Source organism: Anas platyrhynchos, chromosome 8, assembly GCF_047663525.1.
Source record: "Anas platyrhynchos isolate ZD024472 breed Pekin duck chromosome 8, IASCAAS_PekinDuck_T2T, whole genome shotgun sequence".
Classification (NCBI taxonomy): Eukaryota; Metazoa; Chordata; class Aves; order Anseriformes; family Anatidae; genus Anas; species Anas platyrhynchos.
This window is the reverse complement of record NC_092594.1, coordinates 38,464,150-38,489,814: the sequence shown is the minus strand read 5'-3', so window position 1 is coordinate 38,489,814 and position 25,665 is coordinate 38,464,150. Positions and strand designations below refer to the sequence as shown.

The following is a 25,665-nucleotide window of genomic DNA, read 5'->3' as shown; positions in this document are numbered from 1 at the left end:
GTTTCAGAATGGGAGAGCATCAAAAACTAGTACCCTAGGCAGAGGGTTGTGTGTCTTCCCACCTAGTCTTAACAGTCCTGAGAAGAAAATATTTATCAGGGAGCAGTTATAAACGGGAAGAACTCGGTTCAGGACCTACAGCTTGGCTGATGTGCGAGCTTCACAGAGCAAAGAACCAAAGAGCAGGTCTGGAAAACTCCTGGTGAGCCTGAAAAGCTCTATTTTTGCATTTGTGTTAGCTGGTCTGAGAAAAAATGTCACCCCTACCTCCACACTGTGCTTTCTCTAAAAAACGAGGTAGATGAGTCAGAAATTCTGGGCAATCCTGAAAAAGCCAAAAGTTACCACCACTCAGTGGCTTTGCAAAGCCAATCCTCCACCGGGAGCATGGCGAGGCCTGGCCCAGGCTGCCCAGGGGAGCTGTGGGTGCCCTATCCTTGGTGGTGCCCACGACCAGGCTGGGGGGATTTGGGCAGCCCGGGCTGTGGGCAGGGTGCCCTGACCATGGCAGGGGGGCCTAGGGGGTCCCTTCCATCCCAAACCAGTCTGTGAGACTATGAAGCTCCTGTGAAAACATCACTCAGCAGGGACAGCAGGACACGCAGGATTTCAGGAAGATCCACGTACATGCACTTTGCCCTTCTTTTCTGCAGTAAAATAATAAGGAACACTAATTCTCTTCTGACTTGGAGGAAGAAGCTATTTGGCTCCCAGATTTCTTTATTGTGCTCTCTGGTTTCACAGTTCTTCATGGAGTCATTGACTTCATGCATTGCCTACAACCAAGCATGTATGAGGACCAGAAATACATGCATCACCCAAAACAATCTGCTCACCCCATTTCCAACCTAATCTGACCCAGCACAAATTATTCCAGTGCACATTCTTCAGGGGGGACCAAGAACCCACAGGAAGTAAAAATTAAGCCCTGACACCACCTCCACCGTGCTGAAGGTTTTTGAAAACTCAAATAACTCCTTCATGCTTTCCATTCTGCTTGCTGCTTGGAAGTTTCCAGGTGCACTGCTATCGTGAGAACAGACGATGATTATGGAGCAATCCCTCTGATCAGGGTGAATTCAAATTTTTATTTATATAAATCTGTATTTTATATAGACACATGCATTTATATAGGAAAACATGCACAGATTGTGCACCAGAGAGAAGGGCCAAGAATAGGTTTTGTACTCAGTGCTGAAGTGCTTTTCCTTAACCCCAAAGAAAGAAGAAGGCAAGTTCTCTGCTGTAAAGTAGATAGAGAAAGAGGATGGGTAAAAGCTGAGAGGTAGGTTCTGCAGATGATATAATATTCAGACTTATCAGTTCATTAGAAAGATAATGATCTCTTTTTTCTTTCTTGTCAACTATGAGCTTCTTCTTAAAAGGGTATTGTATTTTAGGTAAGCATTTCTTAACAAGAACAAACTCATTGTATTCTGTTAATCTTATATTTCTATTAATACCGGCTATGTTTTTTCATGCTGTTCACCCCATGCTGCCAAAGTCAGTGCATTCAGACTAATGGACTAGAAAAATGCAGAGTATTTCAGGAAGGACACAATTTAGTTTTCTTTCAGGTTTCTGAGAGCTATTCTAAAGCTATAAAAAATGGTTCCCTCATTGAAGTAGAAAGGAAAATGCTCAAAATAGGGCTAAAAGGATGGGCAAGGGAATGGACTTCTCTGTGAAGAGTGACTAAGTAGGTCATAAAAGAGACGAGCTGGGGGAGACATGATACATATCTACCAAAACCTGAGCAGCACCGAGAGGACAAGGTGGGGTCAGCTCTTCAACATCTCTAATGCAACAGGGGCTTCAGCCCAATGGGGTGTCGGAGAACAATTTGTGACAACACAAGACATTGATACCACCCCTCGGTTCCTCTGCGAGTAACCCCGTAACTTAGTATAATAAGTTCAGTGTGACTAGTCGGGATCAAACCTAGAAAGAGTAATTAAGATTTATCTAATCTCAGACTAATCTGACAGCCAACACAGAAGAGCTTTTTCTGCTTTAACTAAATCTACTAATTATATCATTATATATATAATAGCAATCTATTAAAATGTAATGATATAATAGCCAAATCTACCAATTATACCAACTGCAGGAGTTGCACAGAAGGAGGTGCAAGTCCTGAGAACCCCCAAGCCTCCTTTCCCAGTACTCTTGCCCTCGGTTCGTTTCCTGCTGTCAGGCAGAGGCTGAGGAGGTGAAGGGGCAGGCACGGCATCGGAGGTGAGAAAGGCGACCACGGGAGATTCTTTCTGCTAAGGAAGAATTTGTAATATTGAAATGTGGAAAAAAGAAAAAGAAAAAAAAATAAAATAAAACAAGACAAAACCTACCTTATACATCACTGTATAAGGCAACAAAGAAACCCTAGGAGTATGCTCAAGTAGCATATTCTGAACGAGGAATGTAGACCTCAATGTTTCTAAAGGCAGCTATGGACTGGGGCCAAACCCAGCGACAACCAATGTAATCCCATTTAGCTCCACGTGCTTCAGATTTGCCATAAATTAAGCAGCCCTTTAAGTTATTGCATGAAACATGCACTGTGCAAGCAGGGCAATCACTTAACTGTATTGGAAACCCTTTTCTTTGCTGTTTCACACAAACTCGATTAAATGGAGGAACAACTGGGGTGGGGGCAGGGAGGAAGCAAATGATAAAAACAGAATCTTTCCCCCTCCCCACGGATAATGATTAATCAAGAAATACAAAGAGAGCCATTCCCAAACTAAGATGTCTTGGACAAAGACTAAATGTGGTGTGACACTTTGCATCACACCTATTTATGCTAAATCTGTCCACATAAAAATAGCAGCGCTGATTAAAGAATGCCAGCAGCCCTTTTGCTCTGACTGGCAGTTCCATGGTCTTAATTTTTAACTTGTCGAAGTTAACATATTGTTGCTATTATAAATGGAAATGATCATCCAGCAGCAGAGTGTTAATGACATCCCATTAAAAAGAGTGCCTTTCCCTGGCAGAATGAAAACTCAGGCACCAGTTAGCCTTGGGAAATGCACAGAAATACCTACTTTAAAGGGGGTTTTGTGCACATATTTAAAAGCTGATGTGCTAGCACAGGCAAGCATTTCAGTGCTCATTTTTAGTGCGCCCTTTCACACATACTTCTGTAGGAATCCTGAAATGAGGCTTTACTAGAGAAAATCCTCCAGTACTTAGAAAAATACTGCAGCAGCCCCTGCATCCATGAAATAATGAATAAAGAAAACCACGTTATGGCATTAATGAGAAGAGAAGAGAAGAGAAGAGAAGAGAAGAGAAGAGAAGAGAAGAGAAGAGAAGAGAAGAGAAGAGAAGAGAAGAGAAGAGAAGAGAAGAGAAGAGAAGAGAAGAGAAGAGAAGAGAAGAGAAGAGAAGAGAAGAGAAGAGAAGAGAAGAGAAGAGAAGAGAAGAGAAGAGAAGAGAAGAGAAGAGAAGAGAAGAGAAGAGAAGAGAAGAGAAGAGAAGAGAAGAGAAGAGAAGAGAAGAGAAGAGAAGAGAAGAGAAGAGAAGAGAAGAGAAGAGAAGAGAAGAGAAGAGAAGAGAAGAGAAGAGAAGAGAAGAGAAGAGAAGAGAAGAGAAGAGAAGAGAAGAGAAGAGAAGAGAAGAGAAGAGAAGAGAAGAGAAGAGAAGAGAAGAGAAGAGAAGAGGTGCTCTGCTCTAGTGATGTTTGTACACCACAAGCCATGTGGTTATGCAGTCTGTATCACTGTGTGGTTACAAAATCCAAGGTGTCTATGTCCTAGCACCTCTCACAGAAACCGTTACTCTGTTAAATATTGGTAAAAAATGTTTGAAAATATCATTGTCAGTACCATTTTGAAATTCTCAGAAAGCAAGGGATGGATCTGCTTAGCTGTCACGCCAAAAAGATACTAGAAATCATAGGCATTGATGGCATTCCTGACCCGATTTGTTTTGATGTGTAAGCCCCATCTTAAACACTCCAACACTCTCTCGTGTAAATAAATAAGTTTTTCTTGGTTGTCGCCCTTTCAAAATATTATTAAATATTGGAAAGTTATTGATATAACTTTATTAACTTTTTAAATATAACTTTATTAATATAACTATCATGGCAGATCTCCGTGGATCCCCGCTCCTCCCTTCTTGCTGTGTGCCTGCCCAGGAGGGAACCAAGTTGCACAGCCCCTCCAAACACCATGACAGCCCATGGGACACCGCTCACCCATCCTCAGCCTCTGGCTTTCCCAGCAACCAGTGGGGATGAAGCCCACTCCTCCTCCTCCTCCTGCATGTAGCCACAAGCATTACAAAACCTTCTGGTACAAGCCAAACACTTCTGGGGTGTTGTCACTCAGCAGGAAGGCAAAAAGTAGAAATGAGTATTTCCCCCAAAAATCCCTTTGAGGGTCGTTCTGCTCTTCCATCACCATAAAGAACTCCTTCTCTTCATTTCATATTTTCATGAATCTGTAATCAGCCTGTCCCCAGCATTCACCCAGAACATCACAAAGTACTTGAGTAACCCATTTATCTCACCATCTCACTGCACAGCGTGGCAAGATACCTCCTGCTACATCCCTGAAATGCCCGTGACAAGCAGACATCCTCACTTCTGCTGCTGCAATGGCTGAGCACGAGGAGGAGCATGCAAACGCCCAGCAAAGATGAAGAAGAGCTGCACGATGCCTGGCAAGGTAGTACCAGCACCCTTGCTGCTCACGGGTGCTCCTCCATGGAGCATCTGTACACCTACGAGCTGCCAAAAAGCACCAAGCATTTCTAAAAACACTTCCTGTGCAGTTTGCAAGGCCGTGGAGCAGGTTACACGGCGGGATATTTTTTGCCAGGAAAAGAGACAGACCACTTTGTATTTCTGGTTCACGATCAATACCCAGCCTACAAGGCACCAGGGAGATAAAACTGCATTATTGCTGCAGGAGAAGGCACTGATGGCGTTAGGAAAAAATCCCTCACCATATAAGGGCTGCGAACATTTTCCCACTTAAGACAACGTGTGGGATCATATTCACAGACACAGAAATATGTTCTGTTCCCTGACACCCACAAGTCCTAGAACACCGGGCTGAAGTGCTGGCAAGAATAAGAACCATTTGTTAAGTACAAAAAATGTCTCACATAATTAGAGAACTGCTGAAAGCTACCAATTTAGTGCTCAGGCTTGAAAATTTAAGAATTCTCATTGTAACAACAGCTCAGGCTCCGGTGCGCCTAGAGATGGGAACGCCTAACACACGCACCATGCGGCTCCATCGGTGTACCAAGGCAAAATTAAACCAAGGAGACTTCGTCACCACTCAGCCAACACCTTGAGCAGGTTTTATGGCAGTGACGAGGGGAAGCTGCCCCGCAGGCGCTGTGAACGTCCCACCAAGTGTCCCCCGGGGAGAAGAGCAGCCCCTGCCTCACCGATGCACCCCATCAAGACCTAGCACCAGGTGGCAATGAAAGGATGCCCATCAGAGCAAGGGAGGGCAGCGGTGATGGTCCCTCTCCTGGCCCATAACACAAAAAAATGTGAATCCATTACAGAAGTGGGTTCCTCCAAGAGCAGGGTCCGGCATGCCGTGCTTCTTCCAAGTTTCCTTAACTCAGCTGAAGTCAAATTTCTAAAAGTGAAACGAAGACAACAAAGCAGTATCTTCAAGCCAGCAGCTGAAAAACACTCCAAGCCAACCCCAGCTCTCAGCAATCCCTGGGGAGCGCTGACACCCGAGGGCAGCGGCCGCAGCCCCCTGACGCCACTCACGGCACCGTACAGCACGAGTGTCCGAGATCACATGGATTTCTGTTGATCAAAACGCTCCTTGAAAACGTATTTTATACCCGCAAGCTCGCTCTATTGATTGCTCTATTTTTAGTCCACGCCGTGTCTCTCAAGCATCAAGCTTCGGTGAGGAACTGAGCATCGCAGATTCCAGCGGCGTGCCTTTACACCCTGAGCACATCACTGCAAGAAAGAGGCACGACTGGCGACCGACGTGACATAAATGCTGTACGTTTGTTCCCATCACGGGCAGCGCATTAACTAAGGGCCGACAGAGCTCTCCTCCCCTGCTCCACCACCTCCCCACACCGCCCTGAGAGCTGCTCGGGGCTGCTGCCCCTTTGCTTCCACACTCCCACACTCGGCTGCAGATCCACAGCCCAGCCCAGCTCCGTCCACACTCTTCCTCCTGGGCTTCCACCACGCCTCTGCCTCTTCCAGGGCTCTCAAACAGCTCGTGCTCGAAGGCGGGTATCTGCCCCACGGAGATGCACAGTAAAACATGTGGGATTTAGCTGCTATCAACAAATTGCTGCATTCCAAGGAAAAAAAAAAAAGAGAGAGAGAGAGATCTGACAGAAAGCTAGCAGTTCTGAAGGACTTGTGCTAGGATTTGATGCAATCTGCCGTGCCGGCAAATTAAAGCCTACAGAAACCATGCTAAAATTAGAGAGAGCTGAGCTGAAAACCAAAGACTCACGGTGGCTGCTGCAAATCCTTAAACGTGGCTTAATGCAACATTTCGGTGCTCAGTCTGAGCTCGGCTTACGCCCACCAAGGCCGTTCACTTGTGCTGTGAAGTAGCACCAACCACTTCTGGGACAGTTTTCCACCCCGCGCCTCCCATGGCTACCAATGTGGCCTTTCAGACACCAACACAGCAGCCCAGCCTATGTTCGAAGCGCCTGTGATGGCCCCGAAGGAGTTGCACACCCTATTTTGGGTGAACACTTCCCCTACACCCCCCACAGAGGGTCTGACTCCGAGGCAGCCGGGTGCAGGCTGCCCATGTGGGACCCCCTGGCACAGCCCCAGCGAGGGATCTCCCACCCAGCCCACCACATCAGGATATGGCCCTACGTTAGCCAAAGGTCTTGCACACCATGGTTCCACATTTCTGGAGCATGGCAAGACCTCTGCTGCACCCAGGGGGCCCCAAGAAGCACCCCCCAGGCGGCTGCCTGCTCCCTCCCTCCCGAGCTCCTGCTCTCCGCATGCTGCGGTGCCTCGATGCCCGTGTTCATGGCTCGGGATGCAGTTCAGTGCTCTGCTGGATTTCACATCACTGCCACCTGCTCTCAGCTCAGTGTGCACACCACCACGGCTCCGTACAGACGCAAATGCCCCTGGGGCTATTAATTGCTCATTAATCAGAAGTTTTGTGGCTTTACCAGCATGCACACGCTGCCGCCTTGAAATATTCCAGAGAAAACGGACAACCTTCCTTTCAAAATCCCATTCGGTACACAACTGCTACTCGATCCTTTTTTTAATCAGTGGTTAAGAAGCGTTTATAAATCCCCGCGGGACAGAGGAGTGATGAATTTTGACCTCCTCCTTTCGCTGGGCTCCCGCAGTGGTGGCAGCGGTGCCCGTGCCGTGTCCCGCAGCTGCCTCCCGCCAGGCTCTGCAGCGAGCAGCGTTTGCTTCCCAGCTGCCGGGCCCGGCTTGGGAAGCACCCGGTGCACGGGGTGCAATTAGCTGTGATGGCCTCTTCTTGGGGAACTGCAGGAATTGGCTTCATATGAAGCCAGATTTAAGTTTTTCACATTGTTTGTATAATAAAAATGCGCAGCAAAGCTCCCCTGTGAGCTGTCTATAAAACACCACTTGCATCACTGAAAAGCAGTTTTATGCATCAAACACCAACCAAGGTTAAAGTTCGCAGGGACACCAAGCTAGAACAACCCACCAAGAAATTTGACGTGAAGGTCATTGATTTCATGCAATTTTTTAAGTGTGCACTGCTGGAAAATAAGGAAACCTCCATTCACTAGGATTGCATGAAGAGAAAAATGCATGACCTCCCCAGGAGGCTGGCTCCCGTTCCTGCCCATAAAACACACACCTATGAACCCAAAGGAGCATTAAAATTCTTGAAAAGGAGGTCATGTTTTCCAAGATGCGCAATCTATCTACGATTACGTAGGTACCGAAATAAGCTGTTCCTATTTCTTTAACAAGTCTTGCTACTTCCAAAAAAGTGGCTGCAATATGCGACGTGGAGGTTGCCATGGCAAGCATACATTCCCTGTCGAGTATCTGAGCAAGCAGATGCGTAACAGCAAAGCCCACAAGATTAAGTCACTTCTCCTGCCATGGAACAATGGGGAGGAAAGCGCTTGGTATTTCATCCCTTCCCAAAACCGAAAATTGCTCACAGCACCCGAGCTTAACACCGAGGACGGCACGTGGCCGGAGGCTTTAGCCGAAATTCCCAGATGTGCAAAATGAAGGGGCTGCACGGGAGTTCCCGCACCCCCGAAGCGCCCAGCACCTGCGTTCCCCCCGACCGGGGAACCTCCCCCGGCACGACCCCTCCCCGCTCCAGCCTCCCGGGAGCCCCGGGCGCGGGCACGGAGCCTCCCGTGCCGGGGCTGGCAGCGGCTGCGGGGGGAGCCCGGAGCCGTGCCGGGGTTCCCGAGCCTCCACGCCGGCCCTGCAGCGCCGGCCGCGTTTAAAACCCCGGCCGTGGCGGCGGGCGGCGGCATCCCCGGGCTCGCATCCCTCGGCTGCGCCCGGCCACGGCTCTCCCGGGTGCCGGTGCCCGCGGAGAGCGGAATTTTCCAGGGGCTGCGCCCCAGCACCGCGGCCGGGCCGGGGGGCGACGGCAGCGCCAACCCGCCCCGAGCGCCCTGCGCCGCCGGTGGTACCCGGGGAGCACCGGGGAGGGGCCGCCCCCAGCCCCGCGGAGGCTCCGCGCATCCCTGCGGGGCTCTGCCCCCCGCTCCCTCCCCCGTCCCCCTGTCCGTCCATCCCCCGTCCGTCCGTCCGCTACTCACGCTGCAGGCGGGAGCGCGCATCCACGCGCGGCCGAGCCGCGGTCCCGGGGGCGCGGAGCCTGCGGGGGCGCCGCCGAGGGCTGCCCGCGCCCGGGGCTCGCCGCCCGCCGGCCCCGCCGCGCAGCGCCCGGCCCGCCCCGCTGCGGGCGGCGCCCGGCCACAAAGGCGGCGGCGGCGGCGGCGGCGGCAGCGGCGGGGCGGGACCCGCTGCGCGCCCGCGGTGCGCTCCGAGGCGGCGGCGGCGCAGGGGCGGAGCGGCTCCGGGCGGCCGCGCCCTCCCCGCGAGGGATGCGGGGCGCGGGGATGCGGGGCGCAGGGATGCGGGGCGCAGGGGTGCGGAGCGCAGGGATGCGGAGCGCAGGGATGCGGGGCGCAGGGATGCGGGGATGCGGAGCGCAGGGATGCGGAGCGCAGGGATGCGGGGCGCAGGGATGCGGGGATGCGGAGCGCAGGGATGCGGAGCGCAGGGATGCGGGGCGCAGGGATGCGGGGATGCGGAGCGCAGGGATGCGGAGCGCAGGGATGCGGGGCGCGGGGATGCGGGGATGCGGAGCGCAGGGATGCGGAGCGCAGGGATGCGGGGCGCAGGGATGCGGGGATGCGGAGCGCAGGGGTGCGGAGCGCAGGGATGCGGTGCCGCCCCGACGGGACGCGCCGAGGCCGGGGCATCCCCGCGCTGGGGGCTCGGAGGCGCCGCTGATGCCGCTTTCCCCCTCTGCCTCCCCCTGCGCTCCCCTCCGTGAGGCCGGAGCTATGTTTCTGCTCCGGGGCTAAGCTGAAGGCCCGGTGGGGAGGGCGCTGGGTGCCCCCCGGGAGCGGTGGGGCGCGGGGACAGCCCCTGGCGGGACCTGGTTGACCCCGCGTGGGGTCGAACACCATGGGGCTGCAGCCCTCCAGGTGCTCTGACAGCAGCTCCCACAGCTGGTGGGGCAGGGACCTCTCAGGGGTGTTCCCCTTTGCTTCCCTCTTCATCTCCAACTGCCCCAAAGCTCTCAGCAGCTGCGCTGGCACCTGGCCTGGCACATTGCTGGCCACCCGTCCTGCCCGCTCAGCCTCGAGGGCTCACTGTGTGCCATGAGGCCACCGCCTTGTTCTCCCAGCACCGCGGCGTTGGCCAAACATTGGGTAGGGAAAGTGGTTGGTAGGAGCTAGAAGAGGATCACGGGAGGGTTTATACCAGCGCTGAGTTCTCCACCCCTGTTGGTTTTGACTAATTCCTTGGTGGAGATGACCTGCACCTGGGCTGCTCCCGGCCTCTCCCGCTGTCACTGTATGTGGAGCAGGGGCTGAAATCTGCTCTGGGCTGGGTTTTGCTTCCTGTGACGCAGTGTGAGATTTTGGCTGCTGTCACCTGGCTGGCCCCTTTTGGACACCCTCACTAAGTTCCTGTCCTTTGCAGGACAGGTTGGAGATGGGTTTGCCCTTTGCTTTGGTGGAATTATGACTACGGAGGGTTTTTGCTTCTTCCAGCTTCAGGGTTGTCTGTGGCTATTCCAAGATGCACGACTTGGAATAGCCACAGACCGTAAGCACGGGCTGATTTATTCTAGTCTTGGGTTTTTGCACAGCTTCATTGGGTGACAACCAGCTGCTGCCTCACCCTGTGCCGCGGAGAGCAGAGGATGTGTTTGCAGTGAAAAACTCCGGAATTGGCCTCTGGCGATCACTAATGAAACAGCCTACGGTCAGGCCAGGAGTTGGCATCCCTGCGAATGAGGTTTGGGAGAAAAGCCTGCTGCTTTTGTTAGCTGCTTATCAGCGAATGTGTGTTGTTGGTCCTGTTTACAGATAACGTTGAAGTGGTTGCACATCACACAAAGAGCCTCAGGAATTACAGGAGTTTCATCGCGGTTTCACTTCCACTAACTGCAGCAGGGACGTGCCAAAATGAGGCTGGCAAAGAGCAGGCCGAAATAGCTGCTTTCTGAAAAGATGTGGGTCCAGGGTAAATCCCTGCTATCACACTGCTTCGTGCGCAAAGTCAATTAGCCGGGCTTCAGCATGGGGAGTTGAACCTATTTCCACTGGCACATACATATAAATAACTGCATTCCACACTGATTTCTATTCATTCGTGCATCTGGCTAATTAAAGTTTTAAAATCATGAAATTCCTTCAGCAGATTTTAGTGGAAAGCTGGGTGTGCTCCTTGCGTGGATTCCGCAAACCTGGGTTCACTGCTGGAGTTACACCAGCATGGCAAACCAGAGCACATGCTTCAGACTGATAACCCCAATTTTTTTCTTCTCATTTTTAAAGCGCCTGAAATATATGGGAAAGTAGTAGTTACTAATGGCACAGTTCCTTGCACTTAATAAATGGTGGTGCTACATAGCTTTAAAAATTTCCCCTGTAGAATTCCCGATCTATTTTTTTTCCTTCTGGTTGCGCTACGTCTTCTCAAGTGCTACTTCATCTGCTTCTAGACAACGCCAGCCTCCCTTCCTGAAGGCTTTCAGGTTGAGAGGAGCGGATGAGTCATGGGCTGTGGTGGTGGAGATGGGGGCTGATTTTTGGGTCACCCTCTAAATAGGCCAAGGCTGGTGGCTGTTAAAAGTCCCCCTGGCTGCGAGCCAGTGCCCATGGCTCCAGCTGGGGACTGTCAGTGCTGGTTCTGGAAAAAAGCATCAGTAACTTCTGAAACAAGAAGTACCAAGAGCAGACCTTTCTCCTGGGGGTCCTGGGGAAAAAAAGCAGGGCAGGGAGGGTGGCTGGGCAGGAGCAGCCCTGCCTGAGCCAGGAGTCAGCTCACTGCTGCACTGTCACCATCACTGGCATCATCACTGCCACCATGACCATCATCACCACTAACTCCATCACCACCATCGCCACTTCGTGTCAATGCAAAGGCAGGCATGGGCAGCCCAGAGGCAGCCAGTGCTTACCTCTTTTCTGACATTTTGAAGAAAAAGAGCTATGAGATCTATGAGGTCTGTTAGTCCTTGAAAAAAATCTGGGCAGAGTGAGGGTGCTGAGGTCTGGTCTGGGTGCTCGCTGGAATAATGTTGGGTATCAGCATCCCTGTGCCTTGTCTCAGGTCCAATTTGCATGAAATAGGTCCAAAAAAAATGAAGTTACGTTGTATCAGGCCAAGCATGGTGCTGAGATGAGCCAAGGTGCTTCTCCATTTACACAGCCACTTGCAGATCTTTTTTAAAAGCCCTTAAAATTGCAGGCATCCCGCTGGGATGCTGGACATGCAGTGCTGGGGCTGGTGTCGGGGGAGCACCGAGTGCCCCCATTTCCATCCCATTTCCTCGACGCATGGAGCTGCCGCCCACGGCCGGACACCCAGCACCCAAAATTCCTCGCTCCTGTTTCATCGCAGCCCAGAGAAGGCTGAGCTCTTCGGGTCGATCCAGCAAAAAGTATTCAAACGTCTGCTTTAAACCTAATTACAGCTGTCTCTCAAATCCATAATTTCATCTAAATTTGCCACAATTCATGCACGACCTTCCCTGCCAGAGCCGCCGTGTGAAGAGCAGCTGAAGGTCACTCCTAACTCCACTGCGAGCACAGGGAAATTAGTGTGGCTTTGATGCAGAGGCTTCCCACCAGTGTTTTGTGTCAGTGCTGGCAGAGTTGCCGGCTATTACATTTTTGCTGTACCTCCCATCAAAGCACACACACGGCGCTTTCCACCGAGTGCAGGAGGAAGCGAATTCGGCTCCCCTCCTCTGCTGCAGTGGGCTGCACTCTGCAGCAAGCGTGTGGCAAAAATACATTGCAGACACTGCAGCAGTAACAAGTCCTCGCCACGTGCTCCAGCGTCTTCCCACACAGGCAGTGGGTGTTTGTCCCTCTTTGTGTCCCTCTGCCCCTCGGGGTGCAGCTGCAGCACGCACCGTGGGGCGAGGTGCAGGGGGGCAGCGTGGCCGAGCCCCCATTGTGGGTGTTGTTGCCCGCCGTGGTTCTGCGCCCCAAAATGCTCCGCATCCCGAGGTGCAAAAGAGCACGAGCAGTGAGTGGTAACCCCACAATGGATTTGTAATGAATTGGCAATAAGAGCAGAGACTGCGCCAACCACACGGAGGGTGCTGGGCAGACCTTTGGGGGCAGGCTGGAGGTGCAGCAAAGGTCCCATGCAGGCTGGCCCCAGGTGTGGGAGTGCAGCAGGGCCCCACACTCCGTGCCCAGCAGCAGCAACACCACCAGATAGAGCCTCACCTCCCCACACGAGCCCATGGGATGCTCAGCACCATGCCCGTGTACCTAGCAGTGTGTGTGCACCGGGCAGGGGGCTCGGAGAAGCTGCACCAAGGGAAAAGCCTCAAAGGAGGACGCAGCAACAGGAGCAGGCTCTCTGCTCCCCCGAGTTGGAGTGTGTCCAAGGGCAAGCACCTCATCACGGACACGAGCAACGTAAAGCAGCTGCCAGGTGATCCACTGCTGCTGCTCCCTCAAGGCTCGCTGCTATGGGCTTGCAATGTCCTGGGGAGCTGCAATTTTCCCACTCAGGACTCTGTCCATAACACACCTTCCAGCTTTTTTTTTTTTTTTTAATATCTATTTTCCTAACATCCTCTTATTATTCACAGGTCCCAAGCTATTGGAGACACTCCAAGTCGTTTCTGGGGTTCTGGCAGTTTGACAACTCGCCCTCTTTGTGCCTCTGGGGGTGGTTTGGGGCCATTACCCCACAGCCTGCCCACCCCAGCCCGCAGCACTGCCGGCAGGGCCAAGGAGCAGCCCAGCAGCCCCCCAGGTTCTGGTTTATTGCTGTCTTGTTAAGGTTATTTTGCAGCAGGGGTGATATTTGCAGCAATCAAATGTATACACAGTAAAGGGCTTTGCAGTTATCAACCCCCTGAGCCTTATTTTGGTATTCAACCAACCATAGAAACATTGATTTTTTTTGCACATATTTAATACCGTGAACCTTATCCCTTATATAAAGGAGGTGTGTATATATAAATATATTAAATGTGTTAAAAACACAACAATAGGTGATGGTGGCATGCGTCTTTAGGGACAACTTAGCAGAAACCCCAGCTCTTCCTCAGCCCTGGGCCATCCCCCAGCCATGGACATTTACGTCCCCTAAATATGTCAGTGGGCTTGCAGGTGAAAAGGAAAGAAGCCAACAAACTCGTAGCATTGACCCGGGTGGCACCAACTCAGCCACCCTGCCTGCGACCACAGCCGCAGCCCACCCTGCTTGCCCCGAGGTCACTGCCTGCATTTCTACCACATTTAACGTGAGGTAGGTGGGAGATGGAGGAAACTTTCCCTGCATTTTTTATTTTTTTTTTTTGTCTAATACCCTCTTAACATTTAAAAATAGAGCTGTTACTAAGCAATGGCAGTAAGTAGAAAGCAAAGCCTATTGAGGATCATTTCTGTGAACAGGTATTTTTCCCAGCCTAAGTACTGTAAACATTGTGGGTTGACAAATTATGAATCAGAGCGATCCTTCCCCATCACAAGCTGCCCCTGTTCCCATTATCCCCAGAGAACAATAGCAGTGATGATCAGGAGATGTTTATTTTTGCTCTGGCTTTGAACACCTGGGTTTGCAGGTCAGATTCGCAAGCCTTTCCGCACGGTTTAAGATCTTTAAAAAATAAAAAATAAATATAAAATAAATAAATAAAAAGAAAAAGAGGGGAAAAAAAGAATTAAAAAAAAAAAAAAAGAGAAAAGAAAACCGAAAAAAAGAATGAATAAAAATGAATCAGGAGCAGGGTCCGACTCTCCTGCGGTGTTCTGGCTGCCTGCAGGCAGGTTACAAGCTGAGAAGGGTGCTGAGAAGATACCAAAATACACCCCAGGCCCAGGGGTCACCCGGCCAGCAGGAGATGCGCAGGCCGTGGGTGTCACTGCCCGATGCTGGCTGCTTCCAGCCGCCCGACTGTCTCAGAGAGCAGCACCCATGGGTGGGCATCAGCCCCGGCCCTGCTGGGTGCCCCTCGCTGCCAGCACGGTGGGCTGCATGGTGTCTGAGAATAAGAAAAATGAGGATGAAAGGGGAAAACCGGTGATGGAGCAGCACCAGTGGCTGCAGCCGGGTGCACCGACCAAGCTGCCTTTTGGGGTCAGCCCCCACCGTTCTCCTCCAGCCCTGTCCCCATGCCTGGGGTGCAGAGGAGCCACGGGGAGGAACCGGGACGTGGGCGCACGGAGGCACAGCGCTGCGCCAGCACCCGCTCCTCGGTGGCATCTCACTTCCAAAGTGACATTGCAGCCACCCGTGTTTAATGTGTAACTGTGCCGGCTGAGCAGCAGTGTTCGGGTAGTTCCTTGGTGGGAAAAACCCAACCCAGCGTGCGTAAGGTGAATTTTTAAACAATGTCTTTATGATTGCTGCGGTCACTGGGGACATGACGATGTGAAGAGCAGGGAAATCCTCACGGTGCCTGTAAGCCACTCTCAGGGCAGCAGGGCAGCGGGTGTCTGTGTGCCAGCACAGCGGGTCCTGCCCCGAGGGGTTTCCAGAAGCCATGCCCTGCTGCCCGCACTTTCAAAGCCCATTTAAAAATTCTCCCCACTTGCGACGCTTTTCTCAGATGCTGCTCTACCAGGATTCCTCCTGGCACTCAAACTTTGTGTGTGTCGCAAATGCCATTTTAATGCTACATGAATCATTGCAAAAAATGCTTTGAAAGGAAAATGTGTGAGCTCCTTTCCCTTGAAAGGGAAACGGGTGAAAACGCCTGGCCCTGGGGCCACCCCAGCTCAGAGGCAGCAGGACCCATGTGCTGGCTGCACCCCGCTGGCTGCAGGGCCTGCTGCTGGCACTGCATCTGTGGCCTCAGATGTGGAAAAAAATGGCCTTAAGCTGCATCCCATGAGGTGCTGGGGAAGGCTTCTTGCTCCTTGCAGCAGGGACCCTTGGGCACGGGGCTGAGGAGTGGCTGGATAGGGCAGGGCTCCTTCCAGTTTCACAGGGCTGAGGAAAGCACTAAAAGCTAGCTGAGATGGTCAGGTTCTAACAAATCATTTGCAGTTGCATTATTTTATTTCTTACAGTGGGAGAAATTTGTAAGATTCATTACTGCATACACTAATTACTTCGGTTAAGTGTCAAAACTGCACAATTTAATGTTGTGTTTTCATATATTAAAGACATTAATTGCCAGCAAACAGTATGCCATGACTAATTCTTTTTCTTTTATTTTTTTTTTTTTTAAAAAAAAGGAAGAAGAAATCAATATTAAGTATTTTTACTATTAGGAGCTGAAACAGCACAACATATCCGAAGTCAATGTTTCCCTACTGAGCTGTGCTGTTTAAGGACTCGAGGCTTAGCAATTGCATTATTGCTACCCAAACCGTTATTGGCTCTGTGAATCACGTTACTGCCAGGTTACCGCACATGAATTAATACAATAATAACGTGCAGACCCCAGGAGAACACAGGCAGACACTGGCTGCAGAGGCTGGGGCAGGATCCGGGGGTGCAGGCTCAGGGGCAGCAGGGCAGATGGGTGAGCCGGTGTGGGGAGCACGGGCGCTGCTTCCATTTACCTTGGGGAAATCATTGAAATCAGTGACTGAGTGGTAAATTAAAAGCAAAAGGCAAATTTGGTTGCAGTGATGGAGGGGAAGGCAAAAGGCAAGAGAAGCTGCTTACTTTGTTCTCCACTACGACCTACACATTCCCTTAGTTCCTTGTACTTCTCTTGGCAACACGTTAAAATAAAGGTCATGTTTGTGCCTGTAGGTGACCTGGTCGCTTTGGGGATTTAACTGCATATTCTAAATGTCAGTGTGAATTTCTAAACAATGCAGGTGAAAATGGATGGAAAGAAAACGAGAGCTTGCTCTGCAAAGCCTGCCCACACATCCAGCCACTGCGGGTCGTCCACCTGCAGGATGGAGAGCAAGAGCTGGCAGGTGGCTCCTGTGAGCAGAACACATCCACAGGAAAATAAAATATCTCACTGGGTCTTCCCAGCAGCAGAGATCTGAATTTGACTTAAAGATATTTATTCTTTCCCCAAGCCAACTGCTGGCAGTGCCCGAACCCCCTGTGTTGCCCCTTGCCAGGCTCTCACAAGGGCAGAGCAATGGTTTTTTTCTGCTCATGCTGACCGCAGGATGACTTCATACACAGGTGGGTCAGGTTGCTGGCAGCTCTCGGTCTCCCTCTGCTCCTTCCACAGTTGTGCCCCGGGAGCAGAGCTGGAAAGCTGAACATCCAGCTTTCACTCCGGCTTCTTGTGCAAATCACTGTTTAACAACTACCTCCATTGAAGGCTGCAGTGTGTAAGTAGCATTTCATACCCCATAAAATCAAAGTCTCACTTCATTTAATTGTGTCTTTTTTTTTTTATGTCATAAAACACTGAAATTGCCCTCGTAAAGGCATGGGAGGATTTGCCTCTTCACTGCAGGCTCTTGTCCTGGCGATGTGCAGGGCACCCTGCCTGCAGCCTCCCCAGCAGCCACGTGCCTCCGGTTGGCTCCAGACATTGACACCCAAACTCTTCAGCAGGTGACATTTTCCAGACACCGTAAGAACATAAATTTCCTGAGAAATGGCTCGGTTTCAGTCACTCGAGCACTTTTGAAAACTCGTGACTACAGGCAGTAAAGAGGAGTACCAGCTAGTAAAAGGATCTCAGCTGAGGACGGATCTCGGAGAATGTTAAATACTGCACTTGCAAGTTGGCACCAGAAGCTGCTCGGGCTTGAAGAATTCCTGTTCCACGACCAAAGTGGAATAACAATTTCTGTCTGGCTGCAGTTGGTCTCCCCATGCTCATTTTCCCTCCTTATTCATTTTTCTTTTCTAAATCTATTCTTTGCAAGTCAGATCAGAAAGGACAGTCAGATAAATGTAAGAAAAAGCGTGTATTTGTGAATAATCTTGTGCCTTGTCAGCCTCCCTCATGATGATTAGGAAGGAGGCTTGGACAAGACACAGGCTGAGTTATATCTGAAGCTGGGGAATAAAAATGACACCTTGGGTAGATGTTTCTTTCTTTGATGATAGGGTCATCGTTCTTCCAGGCAAGCCTGGTTCACGTGTCCTTGCTCAAATTCAATTGCCCATTTTCTTCTGCCTCAATTTTCTGCTGCTGATTGAACTGAGCATTGCCTAAAAGCCTGGAATAGCAGCGAGCGTCTTACGTTTCCAGGTAGCTCCTGCATCTTCCCAGCACAGCCGTGCAAGCAGTTATCTTCAGGTTTTCAGATCGTACCGAAAGGCAGCTGTAATTGTCACCATTTTGTCTCTATGGTTTCTCCACCCAATCCCTCAAACCAGGCTGTTCAACAGGATCACATTGTAATTCTTAATCGCAGTTGTGTCCTTCCCAGCGTTCAGGGCATCTTCCTACCTTTAGCAAGCAAAACAAAAACCCTGGAGGTTTTTGGAGCCTTTGACTTGTGCTTGGATTTTGGCCATGCATGGTGTGTGCCCTGCAAGACGCACTAGGCCCGAGAGCAGCATGGCCGCCAGCGCAGCCTCAACCCTGCTGCCCGTGGCCCTCCCAGCCCTTAACCACACAGGGAAATGGTAACTCCGGAGCCCATTCCTTGATTAAAACAACAGCTGTCTCCATGGCGGGCATGGCTGTTCTGTGAGCTGTGACGATGGCACTGAGAGTGTGTGCCAGCGGCCTGGCATGGTGGCTGCTCCTCCTGCCATGGTGAGGGCTGGGCAGCGCTCACCTCACCACAGCCACACCGTCTGGAGACCCCACAGCTGACAAAATGCAGTCAACAGTCACTAGGGGGGCACACGCATCCCCAGGGAACTTGTCCCAACCCCAAGCAAGGTGCTTGGATGCCACAGCCACCATCAGGGCAGCCGCATCTTCTCCCTGCACGTTTTTGGGCACTCTGACATGCTTCGAGCATGGACACACGGTGCTGCTGCTTTCATACAGCTGCTGCCAGCACCAGACCTTCACTAGACCTTCTTAATTTCATGGTTTTCTGTATCTCTATCAGAAGGCTGAGAGCAGCACCAGTAGAGGTGTGGAATACGTGAAACTGGAAGAAAGACCTAGAGAAATTGGAAAAATATCTGCGCTTTTCCTACAAAGTATTAAATATATGAGAACTGAGGTTTAAATCCTTGTTAGCTGAAGTAGCTCTCCTGAATCCCCTACTGATTTATGGTAGCTGAGATTCCTGCACTGTGTCTTTACGACTAGATTTACGATAAAGTCTCTTCTCACAACAATCACTATCACAGCCAGTGTCAGAGTAAGGGAGAAAATATTATTAAATATAATAATCGCCATTTTCAATTAACCAAGACTTTGCAGAGGAAGAAAGCAGCTTAGAATTGCTAGGTCTGCTGAAGAAAAGCACAGCTCATGGTTACAAAAATATATAAATTTTTATATATAAATATAAAAATTGTACGATATGGCTGGAGAAGTCCAGGTATTAAAACTAAGAGTCATGCATTAAAATTATGAAAAGGAATTAAAGATTTGTCTGTATTCCATGCTCTTTTGTGTCAAAATAACTACACACAGCAGTAGGCAAGCAGAGGCTCTCCCTGACAGAGGGAGACGGTGCAGCCCAGGTTCCTCCATCCCCCTCTTCTGCAAACCAGGCAGGTGTTTTGGGCATCCAAGAAATCCCAGAGTTCAGCTCACAGGCTGCAAAAAATTGGATGGGATGTCTGCAAGGCAAAGCAGTCACACACCAACGCCTCTGCTGCCTCATGAAGATGCTGACGAGTTAAGAGAAAGGGGCTGAAGCCGTGGCAGGATGAAGTGGGGGTGCCCTTTTTGGAGCCAGATCCAGGTCACTCCCGAGGCCCTGAAACCTTGGGTTTAAAGAAATCCTGCTTTTTTGAAAAGTTGCACTGTGATCTGCTCTCCAGTGGGGCCCATTTTATGAATTTCTATTCAGGTAGAAAATGGAGCAATAAAAGAATTCCAAAACTTCCATTAAAGTTCACTGCCACGTGCATAATTCAGCACCCGGCTGGCAGCGTGTGCACGTGGCTGTGGTGGATGTGATGGTGCTGGCATGCCCTGCGGGGCAGACCTCCCACCCTGGGCTTCCCTCATGGTGGGTTAAAAGTACCCCAAAACTGGCCCCAAAGTACCGAGATGCTGGAAGACCTGTGCCCATGATCAGGACCTGTGTGATGATCAGGATCTTCCTGATCTCCTGTGTTTATTTTTGCTTCCCAAATTTCTGTGTTTCAAGCCAGGGTCCCCGTGCAGTGCTGTGATGGTTTCCTGTTGTGCTTCTTGTGACAGAGCCCAGGCAGGGCCAGGTGGGATACGCGCCCTTCTCCCAGAGCTTTCCATGAGGGACCAAAAACCCCAGCCAGCAGCAGTGCCCAGCAGCCAGGGGTTTAGCAAGGAGGCTGCAAGGGACAGGCTCATTGCAGGAGCCCTGCAGGGACCATGGGCACTGAACACCCACAGCACTGGTCAGCATGTCCTCGGGAGAGTGGTCGCTGTCTGTGGCAAATTATTCAGGAACTCCGTGTTCGTTTTCTGAGTAACTGCATAAGCACCGGTGCAATGCTCAGCATATATTTAAATATATATATTTTAAAATCATTTCTTCCTCAAAAGATTCTGATCAAAAACTTGAATTAAAATCTCTTGAAACTTCACTTAAAACCTCTGGAACCATACTGTAAATAATATTTTGCTACTGATACAATACACATCCATTTCCCCTTATTTTTCTTTTTATTAACTTTGTTTCCACATTTAGACAGAGTAACTGCTTTCTAATTTCCCATACAAAACGTTTAAGAAGCATCTTCCTCCCTCTATTAATGCTTACAGCTGCCTTTATGCACAAAATAAGGTGGCTTTGCACAGACACCATTGCATCCTCAGCACTGCGAGAGCCAAGTGAGCAGCCTTGGCAGAGAGGGTGCCAGCTCTTGACCACGGGCATCCCCTTCCAGCATCACACCCGGGCACTTGACAGCCACCACGGTGCAAGATTTGCCAGGTAGCCCGTGGCCACCAGCCGATTGCCTCCATCACTAAGTCACCATCAACCTCCTGCACAGCAGCAAAACAACAGCACCAAGCACAGATGGATGGGCAGGGGGGCAAAGCTGGAGTCCCTGTGGTCCCATGTTGTTGGCACGGCCCAGATGCCCCTCGTGCACATCACCAAGCGACCCGTGGCAGCTCTGCTGTCCCCAAAGCCAGGGCACCGTGTGCTGCACCCCGTGGTGGCAGCGTAGCAGCTCTGCCCATGGGCAGGAGGGGGCTTTGGCCACCCGGCGGGACCATTCCCATCCATCAGGTGTGCTGCTGGGCTTCTCTTCATGAGGTATCCTTCATTTTCCTTCCCCTCAACAGGGGAGGCATTCCTACATTATTCATAGATAACCTTTCTTGTCCATGATCTAGGGCAGACATGGTGAAAAACTTGGCTTTAAAAATTTATTTTCTTTGGGAAGAAATAGCGAATGAATATGAAAAGAAATCTCTTGCATTAGCTGCTCCGTGTTCCCAGCCCCTGTCACAGGGGACACACATTGCACGTGTCCAAGCTGAGGGGGACAGGGATGTGGCCGAGGGGGGCTCACCATTTCTCTTCTCCTCCTTCAGAGGATCTCGTCTTTTTATAGAGCAAAATAATGCAGTCAGTACATTCCTAAGGGGGCAATTCCAACAGCTCAGACGTGCCTGTCTCCCAGTTTCATGCCCCCCATGAGCACCTCTGGAAGAGCCCTGGAGCTCTTCTCCCCCCTCAGCTGTGCACCCTCTGGCCGTGGGGTGGTCAGGGTGGGTTGGCTCCCACAGCAGAGCCCCCAGAGGAGACACCGGAGCTGCACAGAGAGAGGAGCCGCCAGGAGACCCCCTCCCAGCCCGAGGTTTCCTTGGGGATGCTCTGGAGACCTTGGGGCCGGAGGTGGTGCTGGCAGCCGCTGGGAATCAAAGGGAGGAGGGCTCCTTGACACACGGTGCTTTGCTCCTGGGCCTCCGGCTGGTTTTGAGAACAGACCCACAGGGATCACACGCACTTTATGCTTTTAAAGGTGTGCAAGATCCTACTCTAAGGACTTTTTGAAGACCTGTGTGCTGTGAGGGTGAGCAGCAAGGTTTTGGCTAGAACTAGGCCATGCCTCCCAAGGCGAGCAGAACAGGATGCACTGATCCTGCCCCCACCACATCACAGCAGTGTCCCCATGTGCCTGCAGGAGGAAGGCCAAGAGCCTCCAGAAGAGCCTCAGCAGGGCTAGGCAGCAGGAGCAGGGTGGTTACTGTGTCACCTAAAGCACTCTGTGACAATTAAATGAGCTGGGTGGCACCAGCCAGCAAGGCGCTTTGTGGCACCAAGTCTCACTTTTCCCTCTAGCCCTGCTTTCAGGACTTAATCTGCTGCTTCCATCCTCTGACAGACAAACAGAGGCTTCACTTTTGTGACGAAGCGCGGGGTAAACCCAAAGCAGGCAGCAGGGCCGTGCGTGCAGAGCTCTCTGGAGATGGGTGGCCAGAAGCAGGACACCAGGCACAAACTCCAGCCCTGCAGGCACCCAGGCCCTTTTCTCCTCCCCTTCTTCCACCAGGGAGCATCTTTTAGTGGCCTGTCAAGGGTGTTGCCACGCTTGCCACAAGCTTCGTGGCAGCGGTGAATTAACCAAGCACCTTCTAAAGCTCAGGCTCGGGAGCCACAAGCCGGCTTTGCTGTGAGCACAAAGCTCTGCCCAGCCAGGGCTCCCTCAGTGAGGAGCTTCTTGCTTCTTGCTCAAGCTCTGTGACACCAAGTCCCCCTCGCCCCAGCCATATGGGATTTTGTGGGCTCCATGGAGTTATCACCAGTCTGGACAGCCGCCCCCAGACTGGCCCCGGCCCTGGCAGCCTGTTTGTGGGATCACCACGGAGCCACTGCTGTGTCTGACACTGCGGGGCCTGGGGCAGAGCGAGTACAGGAACATCAGTGTGTGAAAAATACCACGAGAAATAAAGCCAGTGTGAAACTACCGGCAAAACCCGAGATTGTGCTGGACTGTATTTATGGCATTTAATATCTACCGTATTTAATGCTGCAAAATAACCACGTTGTCAGCAGCGTAGCAGCAGCGGGGAAGTGGCAGCCGTGAGGGCAGCAAAGGCGAGCACGAAGGGCTCAGGCAGAAGCACCGAGGTGCCCAGTATCACCCCAAATAAGCTGCTGGTGGGCTGCAGGACTGCGTGCCTGGCTGTGCCACAGGGGCAGAGCCACACAGGGTCCTGTGGCAGAGGGGTGCACGCAGCACAGCTGGTGCCAGATCGGGTATTTCACAGCCCCAGGACCTCAGGCAGGAGCTGCCACCCCTCCTGTCCTTGCAGAGCACGCGGGATGTAAGCACGCCAGTGACTGAGAAATGCAAAGTACTGCCCGAGGAACAGGAGAGCAGCGCTGGAGCAGTGCTTCACTCTGGACCCACTTCCCTGCACATGCAGCAGTTACTCTGCTCTCCGCTGAGGCAGCCCGGGGGCTTTTTCACCCACTCGATCACGGCAAGTTTTCCAAGGCATCTTGCATAATCTTTTTTATCTTTTTTTTTTTTTTTTTTTTTTTTTTTTTTTTTTTTTTCCCAGGCTGGGCTTGCACCAGCTTTTTTATCTCTGAACAAGAAAGGAAGGTCTTGAAAATACCCTGCTTAGACAGATCTCAATCTGTTTGCTCCTGGCTTTGCTTTAGAGCCTCTGGGGAATCAGATGCTTTTGCAAGCTCTACATCATTAATTGAAAAGTAAAACAAATGGAGCGGGACTGCAGAAGGAGCAGGTGCAGCTCCCACCCTCCCACCTCCATGCTCTGGGCACCAGCATTGCTGCCACAACGTTACCTGGCTTTCTGGGGACCCGCAGCTCCCCACAGCTCCCAAAATGCTGGAAAACCCCTGACACAACCAGACAACCCCAAGACACAGCCCCAAAAACTTGAATCGCTTTCTGCCCCTTATGCCCCAGGCACAAGGGCTGGCGCAGCGCAGCATCACAGCACAGCATCTGCCCGTCCGACCCCTTCCAGCTCCCCTCCTGCCTTGCTGGCCCCTTTGGGATAATTTGGGGGTGAGAGGAAGGACCTAGCCCCTAACACCATGCTCTGCACCCACGGTGCCGAAGCAGGGCGAGGAGCCGCTCACTTGCCCCGGGGGTCACATCCCCAGCCCCTCACACACCCCACCAAGAGCCATGGCACAACGAGGTCTCCCCAAACCCCCTGCGCCCATCGAGGAACCCGGCGCTGGCTTACCGTGGGCAGAAGGCTCATCCCTTCCCTGCCGGCATCAGCCCTGTCCACACCTCGCTCAGGCAGCTCCTTGGTGTCGGTGCTGGGCAGCCGAGGGTCCCAGGGGCAGTGCAGGGTGAGAGCAGCCTGGAACGGTTCGCGGGACGCACGGCGATGCGGGGAGCGCTGCGAAAGCTGGTGCCGTGTCTCCTGCCCTCCGCCGGGAGTGCGTGACAGATCTTAACATGAGCCAGCGAACAGAAATAAGCAGCCGACAACACCCCCGAGATCTCCAGTCTCTGTTAATTACCGTTATAAAGGTAAAACCGAGTAGACACCGAGCTCATGCTTGATTTAAACATAACATTAAAAAGTGAAGAACAAAGGAAAATGCTGTCTTGGTTTCCTGCGTTTGGCCGTTTATTTGCAGCTTTAATGCGTTCCTCTGATTGCTTTGTCTCCGTGCCAGTGGCGTCCCGGTCCTGCTCCCCCCACTCTGTGTGGTGGGGTTTGCCGTACGGATGGACCACGGGGCTCCCGGCAGCGCTTTGACCCCTCTGGGGCCGGGGGCTGCTCACTCGGGCTCGCCTCGGGGCACCCCACGGGGACGCAGCCGGGTGCCGGGGGCTGCAGCCCGGGGTGCGTGGGTGCTGCGGGGAGCGCGGTAGCCATGGGAACACGGGGTTTTAAAGGCTGGATGCTTCGTGCTTCATCACGAATTGCACTTCCCGCACTCAAGCGGCTCGTGATGCTCTCGGCAAAACGTCGGGCAGGACGAGCTGTACCCCTGTGTGGTGGGACGGATGCACAGGCACAGCGGGATGGACAGGGGGGTGCAGAGGGATGTGGAGCCCAGATCCTGTGCCTATCGCTCTTGGTGGTCCCTGCTCCCATCACACCCACTGCTGAGCATCGTCACCAGCTCCTGGCATCCCGCTGCCCCCTCACCCCCAGTGTCACAGCGGGACCGTGGAGCTGGGACCACTCACAGGGCAACGCTGGTCTGTGAAATCCCCTGGAGGTGCTGAGGGAAGGAAGATTTCTTCACCCCTACCTACACTTAGCTGCAAGTGAAAAGCATTAAGTGCCCCCAACTGAGGCTTAATTTGTTATTTTTATGAGCGAGCTTGGTGCATTTCCCCCTGCGACTCCCACCAGCTGGTGGATGCTCATGCTCAAGATTGAGAGCGTGGAATTCAGAGCTGCGGAGCAGGCAATGCCACAAAAATACAGCTGCTCTTCACCCTGGCGCTGCTGAAAAACGAGAGACGTGAGCTCAGATGCAAGATGTAGCAAATGCATTCCTTGGAAACATCCTGGCCAGAGGGACAAGGAAACTTGCTGCCTACCAGGCTGCCGCCTTGGGAAGCAGTGAGGATGTGATTGCGTTTGAACCCCCTTCTTCTGGCTTTCCCTCAGCCTCCCTCATTTCAGGCAGTCTGCTGACCGAGCGGTTGCGTTCCCATTCCCACACCCACTGCATTCCCATCCCCACAACAGCCTCACACGAGTGACTTTGTCCCGACCCCTGGTGAAGTTTGGGGTCAGTCCTACAAAGCACGACCTGCCACCGTGTTAGTGCACGCCTGGTGTGCACGGTAACTGGCTCGTCTCCCTCTTCTAATTGTCATTGTTTCCTGACTGTAAATCTAAAATCTCTACCTGCTGTACAGAACTGATACACCAGTAATCGTTTTGGAGTTGAATCCAGCTATAAATCATTATTAATTATTCATTTGGTGGTTGCACACTTAAACAAAATAATGGCCCGGGAAAGCCTGAG

At 51.9% G+C, this 25,665-nt stretch overlaps 1 protein-coding gene across 14 annotated transcripts in view; it reads right to left on the bottom strand.

Moving 5' to 3' along the window:
* LRRC7 (leucine rich repeat containing 7) overlaps positions 1-24,551 on the bottom strand; it is a 176,666-nt gene extending 152,115 nt beyond the window's left edge. For 6 of the 14 annotated variants that reach the window (XM_038182885.2, XM_038182893.2, XM_038182891.2 and 3 more), the window contains exon 1: positions 8,770-8,942. The gene's annotated coding sequence lies outside the window, so the exon portion shown is untranslated. Of the gene's footprint in view, positions 1-8,769; positions 8,944-23,906 lie in introns of those variants that run through there. The other 8 variants (XM_038182898.2, XM_038182895.2, XM_038182896.2 and 5 more) reach the window with 3 other exon arrangements.
* Positions 24,552-25,665: the final 1,114 nt, after the last annotated feature.